Source organism: Ranitomeya imitator, chromosome 1 (assembly GCF_032444005.1).
Source record: "Ranitomeya imitator isolate aRanImi1 chromosome 1, aRanImi1.pri, whole genome shotgun sequence".
Lineage (NCBI taxonomy): Eukaryota > Metazoa > Chordata > Amphibia > Anura > Dendrobatidae > Ranitomeya > Ranitomeya imitator.
Window position 1 is genome coordinate 800,197,127 of NC_091282.1, and position 16,959 is coordinate 800,214,085.

A 16,959-nucleotide genomic window follows, 5' to 3' on the forward strand; every position below is an offset into this window, starting at 1 on the left:
TTTCATGCGTTTTTTTGGGGGTCAAAAAATACATTGGAGTCAATGGGAACGCATGCGTTTTTTTGTGCATGCGTTTGCATGTGTTTTAAAAAAAAAAACATAAAAACACACTGATAAACCACCCCACACCATAAAATTGATAAAGGGATCCTACCCCTACCCTAACCCTACCCCTAACCCCTTTAAGGGTAGGGGTAGGGTTAGGATCCCTTTAGGGTAGGGTTAGGGTTAGGATCCCTTTAGGGTTAGGGTTAGGATCCTTACCCCTAACCCTAGCTCTTTCTGTTTATAGTGGGTTTTTTACTTTATTTTGATGATTGGCAGCTGTCACACATTTATCTGCATGTGTTTAAAAAACGCAACGCATGAAAAAACGCATGTAAACGCGTCAAAACGCCGCGTTTTTTTCACCACATGCAAAAACGCATGCGTCAAAAAAACGCAGCGTTTGCACGCGTTTACATGCATTTTTTTTTTAAAAACGCATGCGTTTTGAAACGCAAGTGTGAAACCAGCCTAAGCGCACGGCGGCCGGAGGGTCCATGAAATCGCATCCACTCTGCTAGAAATGTTAATTCCGGGGGAAATTATTATTATTATACAGCACCATTAATTCCATGGTGCTGTACATGAGAAGGGGTTACATAGAGGGTTATAGATATTGTTTACAGTAAACCAACTAACAATGACAGACTGATACAGAGGGGCGAGGACCCTGCCCATGCGGGCTTACATTCTACAGGATGGTGGGGAAGGAGACAATAGGTTGGGGGTTGCAGGAGCTCCGGTTTTGGTGAGGCGGTAGCTCCAGTAGTGATGAGGCGGCAGCGGGGTCAGTGCAGGCTGTAGGCTTTCTTGAAGAGGTGGGTTTTCAGGTTCTGTCTGAAGGATCCGAACAGGGCCGGTCTGGCCATCGGGCACTTCTGGCAGATGCCAGAAGGGCCGGTGCCAGGAGTGGGCCGCTGCCACTATCAGTGGCGCCAGGGCCAACCCCTCCCGCCAGCGCCGACTCAGCCCCCCCCCCCCCCACGATCGCCCGCCCCACCCCGCATTCAACTAGACGCCGGTACAGTTGAATGCAATGATGGGGAGAGAGCGTCTGCTGACGCTCCCTCTCCCATCATTCCCGGCTCTGCCTCGCGCTGACACTGCAGGTGCGCGATGACGTCATATCATCACGCACCTGCTGTGTGCCCAGGCAGACTGCAGCTTCTGAGACTGGAGCCGGGAGCAGCATGGGCCATGAGGAGTGTTTTTGGTTTTTTTTTAATATATCAGTGAGTGATAACTGGATTGTGGGGCAATTGGGGGGGCTGTATTACATTCTATGGGGGGGGGGGTCCCTGAAAAATGCCCACAGGAAAATTGCCCACATGAAAAATGCCCACAGGAAAATTGCCCACACGGAAAATTGCCCACATGGAAAATTGCCCACACGGAAAATTGCCCACACGGAAATTTGCCCACACGGAAAATTGCCAATTGCAGCATCACACAGTTTCAGATCTATGATATTTGAGGTGAAAGGTGAGGATGTTCACATGATGTATGATCAACTTGTGATTTACAGCTGACCTAGTGCAAAACTGCAAACATGCTGAAGATCTGTGGTTTGCATCAGTCTGTCATTATCAGCAATAGATAGATCTAGTCTGCTCTCATCTCTCACTGATTCTGCCTTACTCCTCCCACCAGCCCAAAACAGCAGCACATGCAGAACCAGCAGCAGTGTGATCCAGAGAAGCCATCACTGCTATCAGTACCCACAAAAGAATCACTGTATTATCTGTGGAGTTACATGGGACTGCAGATCAGATCTAATACATTATCATCTCAGTGGGTGCCCACCAAAAGCAGGGTGCTGCTGGCTGAGATAGATGGTCCTGGAAGCCCAGAAGGCACCGCAGAAAGGTGAGATTCTGTCAGAATCTGTCAGAGGAGCGGAAGTGTCATAGCAGCTCCGCTCTCCCATTGACTTCAGTGGCAGTGAATCTGGGGCCTGCACTTCCTTCCCTGTCCACTTATGACTACCAAGAGTTAGGGTATGTTTCCATAAGGGCCTCTAGACCCAGACACACCACAATGAGAGTGGAATAGGGGTCTCTAGGCCCAGACACACCACAATGAGAGTGGAATAAGGGTCTCTAGGCCCAGACACACCACAATGAGAGTGGAATAAGGGTCTCTAGACCCAGACACACCACAATGAGAGTGGAATAAGGGTCTCTAGGCCCAGACACACCACAATGAGAGTGGAATAAGGGTCTCTAAGCCCAGACACACCACACTGAGAGTGGAATAAGGGTGTCTAGGCCCAGACACACCACAATGAGAGTGGAACAAGGGTCTCTAGGCCCAGACACACCACACAGAGTGGAATAAGGGTGTCTAGGCCCAGACACACCACAATGAGAGTGGAATAATTGTCTCTAGGCCCAGACACACCACACTGAGAGTGGAATAAGGGTCTCTAGGCCCAGACACACCACAGTGAGAGTGAAATAAGGGTCTCTAGGCCCAGACACCACAATGAGTGGAATAAGGGTCTCTAGGCCCAGACACACCACAATGAGAGTGGAATAAGGGTCTCTAGGCCCAGACACACCACAAAGAGAGTGGAATAAGGTTCTCTAGGCCCAGACACACCACAATGAGAGTGGAATAATGGTCTCTAGGCCCAGACACACCACAGTGAGAGTGGAATAAGGGTCTCTAGGCCCAGACACACCACAATGAGAGTGGAATAAGGGTCTCTAGGCCCAGACACACCACAATGAGAGTAGAATTATTGTTAGCACAGTGGAATGACAAGAACAGAATCCGTACTCTGGGACTAGGGATGAGTGAACCGAACCTGGAGAAGTAAACTGGGCCCAGAGACCTTTATTGAAATCCATTCTGCATTTTCTTTGCTGCCTGTGTTGTGCTGTATTGTATTTCAATGGAGCCCATGGAAGTCAAGGACAATCACCCGGCAGCTAATTATTTGCAGGTGTGCAATGATTGTTTAATAAACTTGTTATTGTTGTTATTAGACCTCCTTAATAAACTGTTCTTATGTCGTGTGTCATCCGTGTGTCCGTTCTTTATGTCCATGTGTCATCCGTGCATCTGTACTTTATGTCCGTGTGTCATCCATGCGTCTGTTCTTTACGTCCGTGTGTCATCCGTGCATCTGTTCTTTACGTCCGTGTGTCATCCGTGCGTCTGTTCTTTACGTCCGTGTGTCATCCGTGCGTCCATTCTTGTACATGATCAAATAGAGTTTCCTGCGTTGATAATAGAAATCTATCAGGTGCGGCTTTGATGTCCGTGTGGATCCAATCTTTTTTTCTCTCTCCCATAGACTTGACTGTGTGAGTCTCGTCCGATGTTTTGATGGAAGCCGTACACGCTGCCATTTCTGTTTTTGTGTCTCCTCTTGTGGACAGTTGGACTGAGAAAACAGATCATTCATCGTAACAGCCAGACTGAGTAACAGGTCAGTGTGCTGTCTGATTCATACTCTCGTCAGCACGAGCCCTGACACTGCGAGGAAAAATGGATGAAGAGTTTTAGGTTATGTTCACAAGATGATTTTTTTGTGCTGCGTATTTTCGAGAAAAAAAATGCAAGTAATCATTTTACTTATTGACTGCAGAAAATGTGCAACATCAAAATCTCACTGAAAAGCTCATGGTGGGAATATAGCTGTAGACAATGAGGGGTGTGGACCAGGTGGAACGGGGGTGACTTTAGTTTAGGTGCAATGATCTTAGTGAGTGCCGGCCAAGAGCTCGGGTCAAGTGGCAAAATTTATCATCCAACATTTGCCGCTTTCGCGCTCTCTGGTCTAAGTTTACATCGGGACATAATCAAATAGTGCCAACATATGAATGTACGTGCGGTTCCCCAGGGTCCTGGTCGTCGCAGTGGTATTGCTTTCCTCTTGGGGAGAGTGATGCTACGTTTGGAGGCAAAGAAGGATAACTGCATCCAGGTATCACAAACATGCAACACATTTCACACTCCAAACAGTAAAGCATGGAGGAGGAGGTGTGATGGTGTGGGGGTGCTTTGCTGGTGATACTGTTGGGGATTTATTCAAAATTGAAGGCATACTGAACCAGCATGGCTACCACAGCATCTTGCAGCGGCATGCTTTTCCATCCAGTTTGCGTTTAATTGGACCATCATTTATTTTTCAACAGGACAATGACCCCAAACACACCTCCATGCTGTGTAAGGGCTATTTGACCAAGAAGGGGAGTGATGGGGTGCTGCACCAGATGACCTGGCCTCCACAGTCACCATACCTGAACCCAATCGAGATGGTTTTGGGTGAGCTGGACCGCAGAGTGAAGGCAAAAGGGCCAACAAGTGCTAAGCATCTCTGGGAACTCCTTCAAGATTGTTGGAAGACCATTCCCAGTGACTACCTCGTGAAGCTCATCAAGAGAATGCCAAGAGTGTGCAAAGCAGTCATCAAAGCAAAAGGTGGCTACTTTGAAGAACCTAGAATATAAGGCATATTTTCAGTTGTTTCACACTTTTTTGTTAAGTATATAATTCCACATGTGTTAATTCATAGTTTTGATGCCTTCAGTGTGAATGTACGATTTTCATAGTCAAGAAAATACAGAAAAATCTTTAAATGAGAAGGTGTGTCCAAACTTTAGGTCTGTACTGTATATGATAATGCACTTTGAATAAAATTGAAGGAGCAAGTATAGTAAACCCGTGGGGGTTGGTTGAAACTTTGTACTGTGACTCGAATAAAGTAAATGCTTGATTTTGCACTTAGCAGATATTATACCCATAGTGGGTACTTGTGTTTCATAGCTAGTTCACAGATATATTGTTCTATTCCCAAAAAGTGTGCACACAATGTAAATATGTTTTGTTATGTAACGTTCAAGAGTCCTCACCTCCCATAAAAAGAAGCATCAGTTTATATTAATTTGTTTTATAGCATTCCAAAAATTTGTATGTCTTTTGCTAACCTGTAACTGTTGTTTTTCTTTTCCCAGTCTGGGAGTACTGGATTTAACGGGGGGGGGGGAAGGTGCAGCACCCCAGGGTCCTGGTCATCGCAGTGGTATTGCTTTCCTCTCGGGGAGAGTGATGCTACGTTTGGAGGCAAAGAAGGATAACTGCATCCAGGTATACACAAACATGCAACACATTTCACACTCCAGACCACCAGGGGGAGCTCCTGACTCTATTTATTAGGTCACTTCCCATATATATATAACTGGTAGTCTGTAGGGAAAGTTAGTTAGTTCTAGACCAGAGTCTGAGGAGGATGGAAGGTTAAAGGAGCTGTGCATGCCCTCAGAGCTGCAGCTCCCAGAAAGAGACATTGAAAGGCAGAACTGTATTGCAGTGAGCGTGAAGGAAGTTGAAGCAAAGGAGAGGATATCAGAAGGGGACCAGCCCCGCTCAAGCTGTCTCATTCTGAAGCGCAACATCCCGGTAGCCGGAACACCGAGGGAGTAACGACCTCTACGCCTTATTTCCGAGACCAGCAGGACAGCTAATTGCAGGTTACCTGTCCGCACTTACACCCAGGAGGCACGGTGACATCTACAGAGCCGGGTTATTTAAGAGACCCTATAAACAGGCTCAAGTCACCAGTCATACGGATATTGTCCTATCCTATATGGGGGACAGAGAGAGTGAAACATCGCATCTGTGAGACCCTTATGTGAAGCCATAGGCAGTAAGGGACTACACCACCACAGCGCAAAGGAAGGCTACTGATTTCCACTTGGATAAGGGAACTCTGGACTTGCCTCCAAACTGGCCGGATTCTGCCTGCCCTGTGATCTGGTGCCCTGGACTGTGGATGCTGAAGTCTTCACTAAAAGGTAAAAAGACTGCAACCTTGTGTCTTCGTTCTTCTCTGCGCCTCTCGGCATACCACCATCTACACACTGAGAAGCCCTGGGGATACATTTCTCCTGTGGGAAGGTATACCATCTAGCTGCCATAACCCTGACCGAATACCACAGGTCATGAACATTTCCCCTTAAAGACCTTTCCCTTTTTACATGGACGTCCCAGGGCCACGGACTGGGTCAGCCACCGTGACATCCCCCTGTGAACCGAAAGACCCGGTACCGAGTACCCCACTCCCCTTGGGGGACGATCCATACGCTTCTTATAATAAATTTGGCGTATCTTGATCCGGCTCGGAATAAATTTCTGTTATAATTTGTACCAATTTATGGTGTAACTGATAGTAAGGCCAGGGTCACAATGGCGACAAAAACGGACAAGTGCAATGCGATAAAAAAAATCGCATTGCACTCGGACCAATGTTACACTATGGGGCAGCTCCCAGCAGCCGATTTTTTGTCGGCCGTTTCCCTCGGTCCGAGACAATCGCAGCATGCTGCGATTGTCACAGACACTCGGCCGACTGTCGGCTCACTCGCACCCATATAAGCCTATGGGTGCGAGTGAGACAACGCACATGACTCGGATATCATCCGAGTGATGTGCGTTAAATGCAGACCCCAGCAATGGAGAAGATGGAGAAATTAGTTTCTCCGCCTCCTCCGCAGCTGTGCTCCCATCCGCTCTGTGCGAGAGGCTCAGAGCATAGTAGCATGACACTCAGTTTCCGCTCGCAGCAGAGCAGGAGCCGAGTGTCATTAGCATATCGCATTTGATGCTCTCGCATCGGATGCAATATGCTAGTGTGACTCCAGCCTAAATCTCTCGGCAGCACTTTCCCGCTAAGTTTTGGAAAAGCTGCAAAAAGTTGTACACTAAAGTAACTTTTTAGCAGCTCAATTATGATGCACTGTCCGTTGTAGTGTTAGTAAATCTGCCCCAAGAGAGGCCCCTGTGCAAGAACAGTATAGGGGCCCCTATGCAACAACAATATAGGCCCTTTGCAGCCTAATATCCCATTATAATGCACAATCCACCTGCTTTGGAGGTAGAAGGGGCCCCATTACATCTCGGCCCCCTGTGTGGCTCACCAATGCTATGTCCACCCCTGATCTGCCCTGTTGTGCGCTGAATTGTGGCACGTTTTTCACACATCAGGGAATCCATCCCAATGCCTCGTCCAAGCCTGGCTATTAATAAACGTGGCATAAAGCTGGGATGATGGGATTTCAGTGCAGGCGATTATTTGGGTTGGAGATTATGGGATGTGACTGGACAATAGGTCAGTGGCAACAGATGAGATATGACGCAGGGAGGGCTTTGACCTGCGAGAGTCAATACTATGGAACGGGGAGGGATGGAGGTGGGTAACGTGAGCACCTATAGACGTGAGGGCGACGCTCCAGAGGGCAATCATCACCACAGTATGGAGGGAGGGTGCAAGAAAGAGGATGGCAGAAGCTTACTGCGCCAGTGACGAGGAGGATTACCAGGTAAGAGCTGTGCAGGATGGCGCTGATCAGTCAGATGCCTCCTGGGGAAGCAGTCCTATGTAAAACGAGCAATAATATATCTCACCACGGATCATAACAAATCACAAACTCAGCACTGCTGCTTTATAATCATACCTATAATCATCCATAGTTTGCAGCACCTGTGTGCTCCTGCACACCAGGAGGGCAAAGTCTCTACAGACACTGAACAAGCAGGTGGCGCCAGGAGATTTGAGCGAAGAGCAAATGTGCCCAAAATAATATGTGGATTATTTCTAAGTTAGAGTAAGTATAATTCTGATAATCTGGCATCTGAGGACACAGGAGGTCCCCTAATCTGGAATATATTTACAGAACAGGAATAAAAGCCAGAACCCCAAGCCCGGGGAATAATTGGGACAATTTTTGTGTATTGTACATTGCCATGATTATCTGATAATCCAGAATGTGGGGGATGGAGGTAATTTGATAATCCAGAATACATTATAACCTAGTAATCCAGAATATGTGATTGTCTGAATCTAGAATATGTGATTATCTGATATCTACTAGGTGTATTTTGGGTGGACACGTTGCTGGTGCTTCTATGAGCAGCTGTAACGGCTCATTCACGCGTCCGAGGATCATTTGTACATGGAGAAATAAAAAAAAGTTTCTCCTCCTCCGATATGACAGTCTATGAAAACTGGACATCATCCAAGTGCAGTCACCGACCCATAGACTCGCATTGCCGATTTTGATCCAACCCTTGTACCAAAATTGGACATGTCTCCGATAGTTTCCGTGGACCGCACAGTCCAAGGGGAAAACTCAGACGTGCACATCCCCATAGTCTATCAGGTACGAGTGCTATCTGTGAAAATCACGGTGAGCACTGGTACAAGAAAATCGGATGTGTGAATGAGTCTTAAAAAAACATGTTAGACAGATTATTGCAGAAATGCATGGCACAGTATATATTTGGGGGGGGGGGGATAAGTATTTGATACACCGCTGATTTTGCAAGTTTTCCCACCTACAAAGAATAGAGAGGTCTGTAATTTTTATCATAGGTACACTTCACCTGTGAGAGGCAGAATCTAAAAATAAAAACCAGAAAATCACATTGTAAGATTTTTAAATAACTGAATTGCATTTTATTGCATGAAATAAGTATTTGGTACAATAGAAAAACAGAACTTAACCTTCACCCCCGGAGCTTTTTTTGTTTTCGTTTTTCGCTCCCCTCCTTCCCAGAGCCATAACTTTTTTATTTTTCCGTCAATATGGCCATGTGAGGGTTTATTTTTTGCGGGACGAGATGTACTTTTGAACTATACTATTGGTTTTACCATGCCGTGTAACAGAAAACGGGAAAAAAATTCCAAGTTCGATGAAATTGCAAAAAAAAGTGCAATCTCACACTTGTTCCTTGTTTGGCTTTTTTGCTAGGTTAACCAAATGCTAAAACTAACCTGTCATTATGATTCTCCAGGTCATTACAAGTTCTTAGACACCAAACATGTATAGGTTCTCTTTTATCTAAGTGGTAAAAAAAAATTCCAAAGTTTGCTAAAAATAAAAAATAAAAATTGCGCCATTTTCGATACCCGTAGCGTCTCCAATTTTCGTGATCTGGGGTCCGGTGAGGGCTTATTTTTTGCGTGCCGAGCTGGCGTTTTTAATTATACCATTTTGGTGCAGATACGTTCTTTTCATCGCCCGTTATTGCATTTTAATGCAATGTCGCGGCGACAAAAAAAACGTAATTTTGGCGTTTTGATTTTTTTTCTTGCTACGCCATTTAGCGATCAGGTTAATCCTTTGTTTTTATTCATAGATCGAGCGATTCTGAACGCGGCAATACCAAATATGTGTAGGTTTGATTTTTTTTTTTATGGTTTTATTTTCATTGGGGCGAAAGGGGGGTGATTTGAACTTTTATATATTTTTTATTTCTTTTATATTTTTAAACACTTTTTTTTTCATTTTGGCATGCTTCAATAGCCTCCATAGGAGGCTAGAAGCATGCACTACACGATCGCCTCTGCTACATAGAGGTGAAGCACAGATCACCTCTATGTAGCAGAAATGCAGGTGTGCTTTGAATGCCGACCACAGGGTGGCGCTCAAAGCAATTGGCCATCAACAACCATAGAGGTTTCAAGGAGACCTCTGGTTGTTATGGCAATGCACCGATGACCCCCGATCATGTGACGGGGTCAGCGGTGCGAGTACATCCGACCGCGCGGCTGGGAGCTCTAGTTAAATGCCGCTGTCAGTGTTTGACGGCAGCATTTAACTAGTTAATGGGGGCGGGCGGATCGCAATTCCGCTCGCGCTCATTGCGCGCACATGTCAGCTGTACAAAACAGCTGACATGTCGCGGCTTTTAGGTGGCAACACCGCCGGAGCCCACCTCAAAGCAGGGGATCTGCCAGCTGACGTACAATTCCGTCAGCTGGCAGAAAGGGGTTAATATTTGGTCCAGAAACCTTTGTTTGTAATTACAGAGGTCAGACATTTCCTGTTGTTCTTGATCAGGTTTGCACACACTGCACCAGGGATTTTGTCCCCCTCGTCCATACAGATCTTCTGCAGATCTTTCAGGTTTCAGGGCTGTCACTGTGCAACATTGAGTTTCAGACCCTCCAAAGGTTTTCTGTTGGGTTCAGCTCTGGAGACTGGCTAGGCCACTCCAGGACCTTGAAATGCTTCTTACGGAGCCACTCCTTAGTTGCCCTCGCTGTGTGTTTCGGGTCATTGTCATGCTGGAAGACTCAGCACCACCCACATTCAATGCTCTTACTGAGGGAAGAAGGTTGTTGGCCAAAATCTCGTAATACATGACTCCATCCATCCTCCCTTCAATAAGGTGCAGTTGTCCTGTCCCCACTGGTGAAAAGCACCCCAAAAGTATGATGTTTCCTCCACCATGCTTCACGGTTGGAATGGTGTTCTTGGGGTTATACTCATCCTTCTTCTTCCAAATATGGCGAGTGGCGTTGATATCAAAAAGTTGTATTTTGGTCTCATCTGACCACATGGCCTTCTCCCATGCCTTTTCTGGATCATCCAGATGGTCATTAGTGAACTTCAAACAAGCCTGGACATGTTCTGGCATGAGCAGGGGGACCTTGCGTGCCCTGCAAGATTTTAATCCATGTCGACGTAGTGTGTTACTAACGTAATATTTGAGACTGTGGTCCCCGCTTTCTTCAGGTCATTGACCAGGTCCTCCTGTGTAGTTCTGGGCTGATTCCTGACTTTTCTCAGAATCATCCTTACCCCAAAAAGTGAGATCCTGCATAGAGTCACAGACCGAGGAAGATTGACCGTCATCTTGTGTTTCTTTCATTTTGTAATAATTGTGCCAACAGTTGTTGCCTTCTCACCAAGCTGCTTACCAATTGTCCTGTAGCCCATCATAGCCTTCTGCAGGTCTACTATTTTGTCCCTGGTGTCCTTAGATGGCTCTTTTTGGTCTTGGCCATTGAGGAGAGATTGGAGTGTGATTGTGTGGACAGGTGTCTTTTTTACAGGTAGCAAGGTTAAACAGGTGAAATTAATACAAGTAATGAGTGCAGAGTAGGAGGCTTCTTAAAGAAAAACTAACAGTTGTGTGAGAACCAGAATTCTTGCTGGTTGGTCGGAGATAAAATACTTATTTCATGCAATAAAATTCAAATTAATTATGTAAGAATTATACAATGTGATTTTCTGGTTTTTATTTTTAGATTCTGTCTCTTAGGCCGGGATCACACATGCGAGAAACACGTCCGTGTCTCGCATGTGAAATCCAAGCTCTGGCGCCGGCACTCCAGAGCGGAGCGTGTGGCCGCATAGCAACACATGAGGCCGCACGCTCCGCTCCAAAGTGCCGGCACCAGTGTTTGGTTTTCACATGCGAGACACGGACGTGTTTCTCGCATGTGTGATCCCGGCCTTACAGGTGAAGTGTACCTACAGTAAAAATTACAAACATCTCCATTCTTTGTAGGTGGGAAAACTTGCAAAATCGGCAGCGGATCAAATACTTATTTTCCCCACTGTATATAATATACGCACATGCAGCAGAGCTGAGTTTGTAATTGGGCTCAGTGTAATCTGTTTATATTTTTTAACCCATTGAACTCCGTGTTCGAACACATTCCGTAATGCTACAGCTGGGCTTCCTATGACTTGTTCAATGTAATAATTGTCCCATCCTGCCTCATGTAAATCAGCACAATGGAATGTCAACAAGGCGGCACCTACCCCACACCCTGGCACGTAATAACCTATCCTATAATGAGCTCTCTCTTATATCTCTACGTGCATATTAATTATTTGCTGATCAGATCTTTTGCAGATAATCCCTGTTTGCCAACTCGTGGTTCAGTAGCTTTTGCAAAACTACAACACCCAGCGTGTACTGGGACGATCTACTAAGCCATGGAGGCTCCAGCGCCAGGCTGAGACTGCAGCCTTTGCAGCCCTAGGGCCTCGTTCAGACAGCTGTGTTTATTCATGTATGCAAAATATAATGCTACCGGACTGGTGTCGTTGGTCCGTGAGTCGGTTTCTCCCTATCAGTGTTTCTCACTTAAGGCTCATACTCATTTGCGAGAAAAATGGACAAGTGCAATCTAATAAAAAATCCACGCACTCTGACCATTGTTATTCAATGGGTGACATAAAAAAAAAATCGCAGCATGCTGCGATTTGCCGCGTATCTCAGACGAGACTCGACAATGCAAGCCTTTGGGTGCGAGAAAAGAACGCATAGCACTTGCACCATGCGAGTGCTGTCCAATGTCCTTTGAAAAGCCGGCAATTCATCTGTCACATACAGTAAAATCACAGAGTGACAGGTTAGAATAGATAGAGTAGATATATATACATAGAATACATAGATAAACAGATGTCAGTGACACACACATATATATATGTATATATATTACATAGATAGAAGAAAAGCCGGCAATTCATGTGTACAGTAATATCACAAGGACAGGTTAAAATAGAATAGATATATACAGATACTGTAGAATACATAGATATATAGATGCCAGTGACACATATATAAAAAATCTTCCTTCTCACCCCTCACCACTCAATGGGGGTGGTCTTTGTTTTCCTTTCTCATTCTTGGGTCCTCTACCAGAGGCCTGGGAGTTTGAGAGTTCTGCGCAGGATCTTAGCTGTTCCCAGCATTGGACAGAGAGCTCAGATGTTGCTCCTGGGATCTGTTGTAGCCATTCTTCCAACTTAGGGGGTCACTGCTCCACTGCAATCACTGTTGCTTTCACCTTCCACATCTCCAGTTCTCCTTTGAAGCCCTGGTATTTCTCCAGCTTCTCAGATTCCTTCCTTCACATTCCTTCTTTCTGATGTTGATTTCACTTGGCACTGCCACATCTATTATGATTGCTGTATTCTGATCCTTGTCTACTATCACAATGTCTGGTTGGTTAGCCAACACCTGCTTATCCGTCTGGATCTTGAAGTCTCACAGGATTTTAGCCCTTTCATTCTCCACCACTTTTTCTGGGGTCTCCCACTTGGACTTAGGGGGACTTAGCCCATATGCTGTGCAGATGTTCCTGTATACAATCCCCCGCTACTTGGTTGTGGCATTTGGTATACGCTGTTCCTGCTTGCATTTTGCATCCTGCCACTATGTGTTGGATGGTTTCTGAGCATAGTTTGCACCTTGGGTCTTGCCTTGTGTGGTAGATTCCTGCTTCTATGGATCTGGTACTTAGTGCTTGCTCTTGTGCCGCTATGATTAGTGCTTCTATGCTGTCTCGGAGTCCTGTTTTCTCCAGCCATTGGTAGGATTTCTCCTTGTTAGCCACCTTCATTATCTGTCAATGGTACGTCCCATGCAGTGGCTTGTCTTGCCATGACGCTTCATGTTCCTGTTCTTCCTTCCAGATCTGTTGTTCTTGCTGCCTTAGGCTTTCTCCCAGCATCTCATCTTTTGGTGCCATTTTTCAGATGTATTCCTGTATACTCTTTGTTTCATCCGTTATGGTGGCTTGGATGCTTATCAAGTCTCGCCCACCCTCCTTTCTGTTGGTATACAAGACTTAGGGTGGAGACCTCCATGCATTGTGAGGAGCTTTCGTGTCTTCACATCTGCAGCTTCCATCTCTTCTTTTGGCCAGCACACTATGCCAGCAGGGTATCTGATAACTGGCAGGGCATACGAATTGATGGCGTGGATTTTATTCTACCCATTGAGCTTGCTCTTCAGGACCTGTCTTACCCTTTGATGGCATTTGGATGTTGGTGCTTTCCTTGCCTCCCTATCCCTGTGGGATGCCGAGGTATTTGTGGCTTGTCTGTACATCTTCTATATTCCCTACTGGTAATTCCACTCCATCAGTCTTGACTACCTTGCCTCTCTTTATTACCAACCAGCCGCACTTCTCCAGTCCGAAGGACATCCCGATGTCTTCACTGTAGATCCTTGTCAGGTGGATCAGTGAGTTGATGTCTTGTTCATTTTTCGCATACAGCTTGATGTCATCCATGTAGAGGAGGTGGTTGATGGTGCTTCCACTCTTGAACTTGTATCCATAGCCAGACTCTGTAATTATCTGACTGAGGGGTTCAAGCCTACAGTATGCAAAATAGCAATGGGGACAGTGCATCACCTTGGTATATGCCGCATTTGAAGGTAACTTGTGCTTGTCTTGAGTTGACTTCCAATGTTGTTCTCCATTGCCCCATTGAGTTTCTGAGGAAGGTTCTTAATTTCCTGTTGACATTGTAGAGAGCCAAGCATTCACAGATCCATGTGTGCGGCATTGAGTCATAGGCTTGAGTCATAAGGTACCTTCACACTGAACGATATCGCTAGCGATCCGTGACGTTGCAGCGTCCTGGCTAGCGATATCGTTCAGTTTGACAGGCAGCAGCGATCAGGATCCTGCTGTGATGTCGTTGGTCGCTGCAGAAAGGCCAGAACTTTATTTAGTCGCTGGACTCCCTGCAGACATCGCTGAATCGGCGTGTGTGAAGCCGATTCAGCGATGTCTTCACTGGTAACCAGGGTAAACATCGGGTTACTAAGCGCAGGGCCGCGCTTAGTAACCCGATGTTTACCCTGGTTACCATCGTAAAAGTAAAAAAAAACAAACACTACATACTTACCTTCCGCTGTCTGTCCTCGGCGCTGTGCTTTCCTGCACTGGCTGTGAGCGCCGGCTGCTATATATATATATGTATATATATATACACATTTACATATATATATATATATATATATACAGTACAGACCAAAAGTTTGGACACACCTTCTAATTGAAAGATTTTTCTGTATTTTCATGACTATTAAAATTGTACATTCACACTGAAGGCATCAAAACTATGAATTAACACATATGGAATTATATACTTAACAAAAAAGTTTTGCTTTGATGACTGCTTTCCACACTCTTGGCATTCTCTTGATGAGCTTCAAGAGGTAGTCACCGGGAATGGTTTTCTAACAGTCTTGAAGGAGTTCCCAGAGATGCTTAGCACTTGTTGGCCCTTTTGCTTCACTCTGCGGTTCAGCTCACCCCAAACCATCTCAATTGGGTTCAGGTCTGGTGACTGTGGAGGCCAGGTCATCTGGCATAGCACCCCCATCACTCTCCTTCTTGGTCAAATAGCCCTTACACAGCCTAGAGGTGTGTTTGGGGTCATTATCCTGTTGAAAAATAAATGATGGTCCAACTAAACGCAAACCGGATGGAATAGCATGCCACTGCAAGATGCTGTGGTAGCCATGATGGTTCAGTATGCCTTCAATTTTTAATAAATCCCCCACAGTGTCACCAGCAAAGCACCATCACACCTCCTCCTCCATGCTTCATGGTGGGAACCAGGCATGTAAAGTCCATCCGTTCACCTTTTCTGCATCGCACAAAGACACGGTGGTTGGAACTAAAGATCTCAAATTTGGACTCATCAGACCAAAGCACAGATTTCCACTGGTCTAATGTCCGTTCCTTGTGTTCTTTAGCCCAAACAAGTCTCTTCTGCTTGTTGCCTGGCCTTAGCAGTGGTTTCCTAGCAGCTATTTTACCATGACGGCCTGCTGCACAAAGTCTCCTCTTAACAGTTGTGGTAGAAATATGTCTGCTGCTAGAACTCTGTGTGGCATTGACCTGGTCTCTAATCAGAGCTGCTGTTAACCTGCGATTTCTGAGGCTGGTAACTCGGATAAACTTATCCTCAGAAGCAGAGGTGACTCTTGGTCTTCTTTTCCTGCGGCGGTCCTCATGTGAGCCAATTTCTTTGTAGCGCTTGATGGTTTTTGCCACTGCACTTGGGGACACTTTCAAAGTTTTCCCAATTTTTCGGACTGACCTTTATTTCTTAAAGTAATGATAGCCACTCGCTTTTCTTTACTTAGCTGCTTTTTTCTTGCCATAATACAAATTCTAACAGTCTATTCAGTAGGACTATCAGCTTTGTATCCACCAGACTTCTGCACAACACAACTGATGGTCCGAAACCCATTTATAAGGCAAAAAATCCCACTTTTTAAACCTGACAGGGCACACCTGTGAAGTGAAAACCATTCCCGGTGACTACCCCTTGAATCTCATCAAGAGAATGCCAAGAGTGTGCAAAGCAGTCATCAAAGCAAAAGGTGGCTACTTTGAAAAACCTAGAATAAAGACATTTTTTTCAGTTGTTTCACACTTTTTTGTTAAGTAAATAATTCCACGTTTTAATTGAAAGTTTTGATGCCTTCAGTGTGAATGTACAATTTTCATAGTCATCAAAATACAGAAAAATCTTTAAATGAGAAGGTGTGTCCAAACTTTTGGTCTGTACTGTATATATATATATATATATATATATATATATATATATATATATATATATATATATATATATATATATATATATATACCAGCAATTCACTTGCCGTGTTTTGTAAAATCAATGCAGGAACCGATAGGAGACAGGATAGAAGAGATGGATTGCATACAGTAAATACACATAGAATAGGTAGGTATACAGATGTCAGGGACATATACAACACAATTGACTTTTATACCATTGGGCAGTGAAGAAAAAATAATTAACATTTTTACCACCAAGCCTGTGTTAGCCCCAAGTTTTACATTTTCATACTGGGAAAATGGTAAAAATGGCACCAAAATTTGTCCCACAATTTCTGCTGAATGTAGAAATACCCCATACTGTATGTGGCTGTAAATTACTGCTTTGCCAAACGGAGAGACTCGGGAGGGACGGAGCGCTAATTGCCTCCTGGAGCGCAGATTATCCTAGACTAGTTTGCGGGTTCTGTATACAGAGCCCCTAATTGCTAGAAAAGCAGAATCCCACCTCAAGTGACCTCATTTTGGAAATTATAAACCCTTGGGAATTTATCTACAGGTGTAGTGGCGATTTTGACTCCATGGGTGTTTTCCAGAAACAGAAAGCAGTGGATGTTGCTAAGTGACGATTGCAAACTGCCGTTGTAGTGACCAGTACGTTGTAGTGATCAGTAGTGTTGAGCATTCCGATACCGCAAGTATCGGGTATCGGCCGATATTTGCGGTATCGGAATTCCGATCCCGAATTCCGATACTTCCCGCGTATCGGATACCGG

At 45.2% G+C, this 16,959-nt stretch overlaps 1 protein-coding gene across 2 annotated transcripts in view; it reads left to right on the forward strand.

Moving 5' to 3' along the window:
* The first annotated feature begins 7,174 nt into the window (after positions 1–7,174).
* Positions 7,175–16,959, forward strand: part of SLC25A47 (solute carrier family 25 member 47) — a 79,355-nt gene continuing 69,570 nt past the window's right edge. The window contains exon 1 of one of the 2 annotated variants that reach the window (XM_069738437.1): positions 7,175–7,373. The gene's annotated coding sequence lies outside the window, so the exon portion shown is untranslated. The remainder of the gene's footprint in view (positions 7,374–16,959) is intronic. The other variant, XM_069738448.1, reaches the window with a different exon arrangement.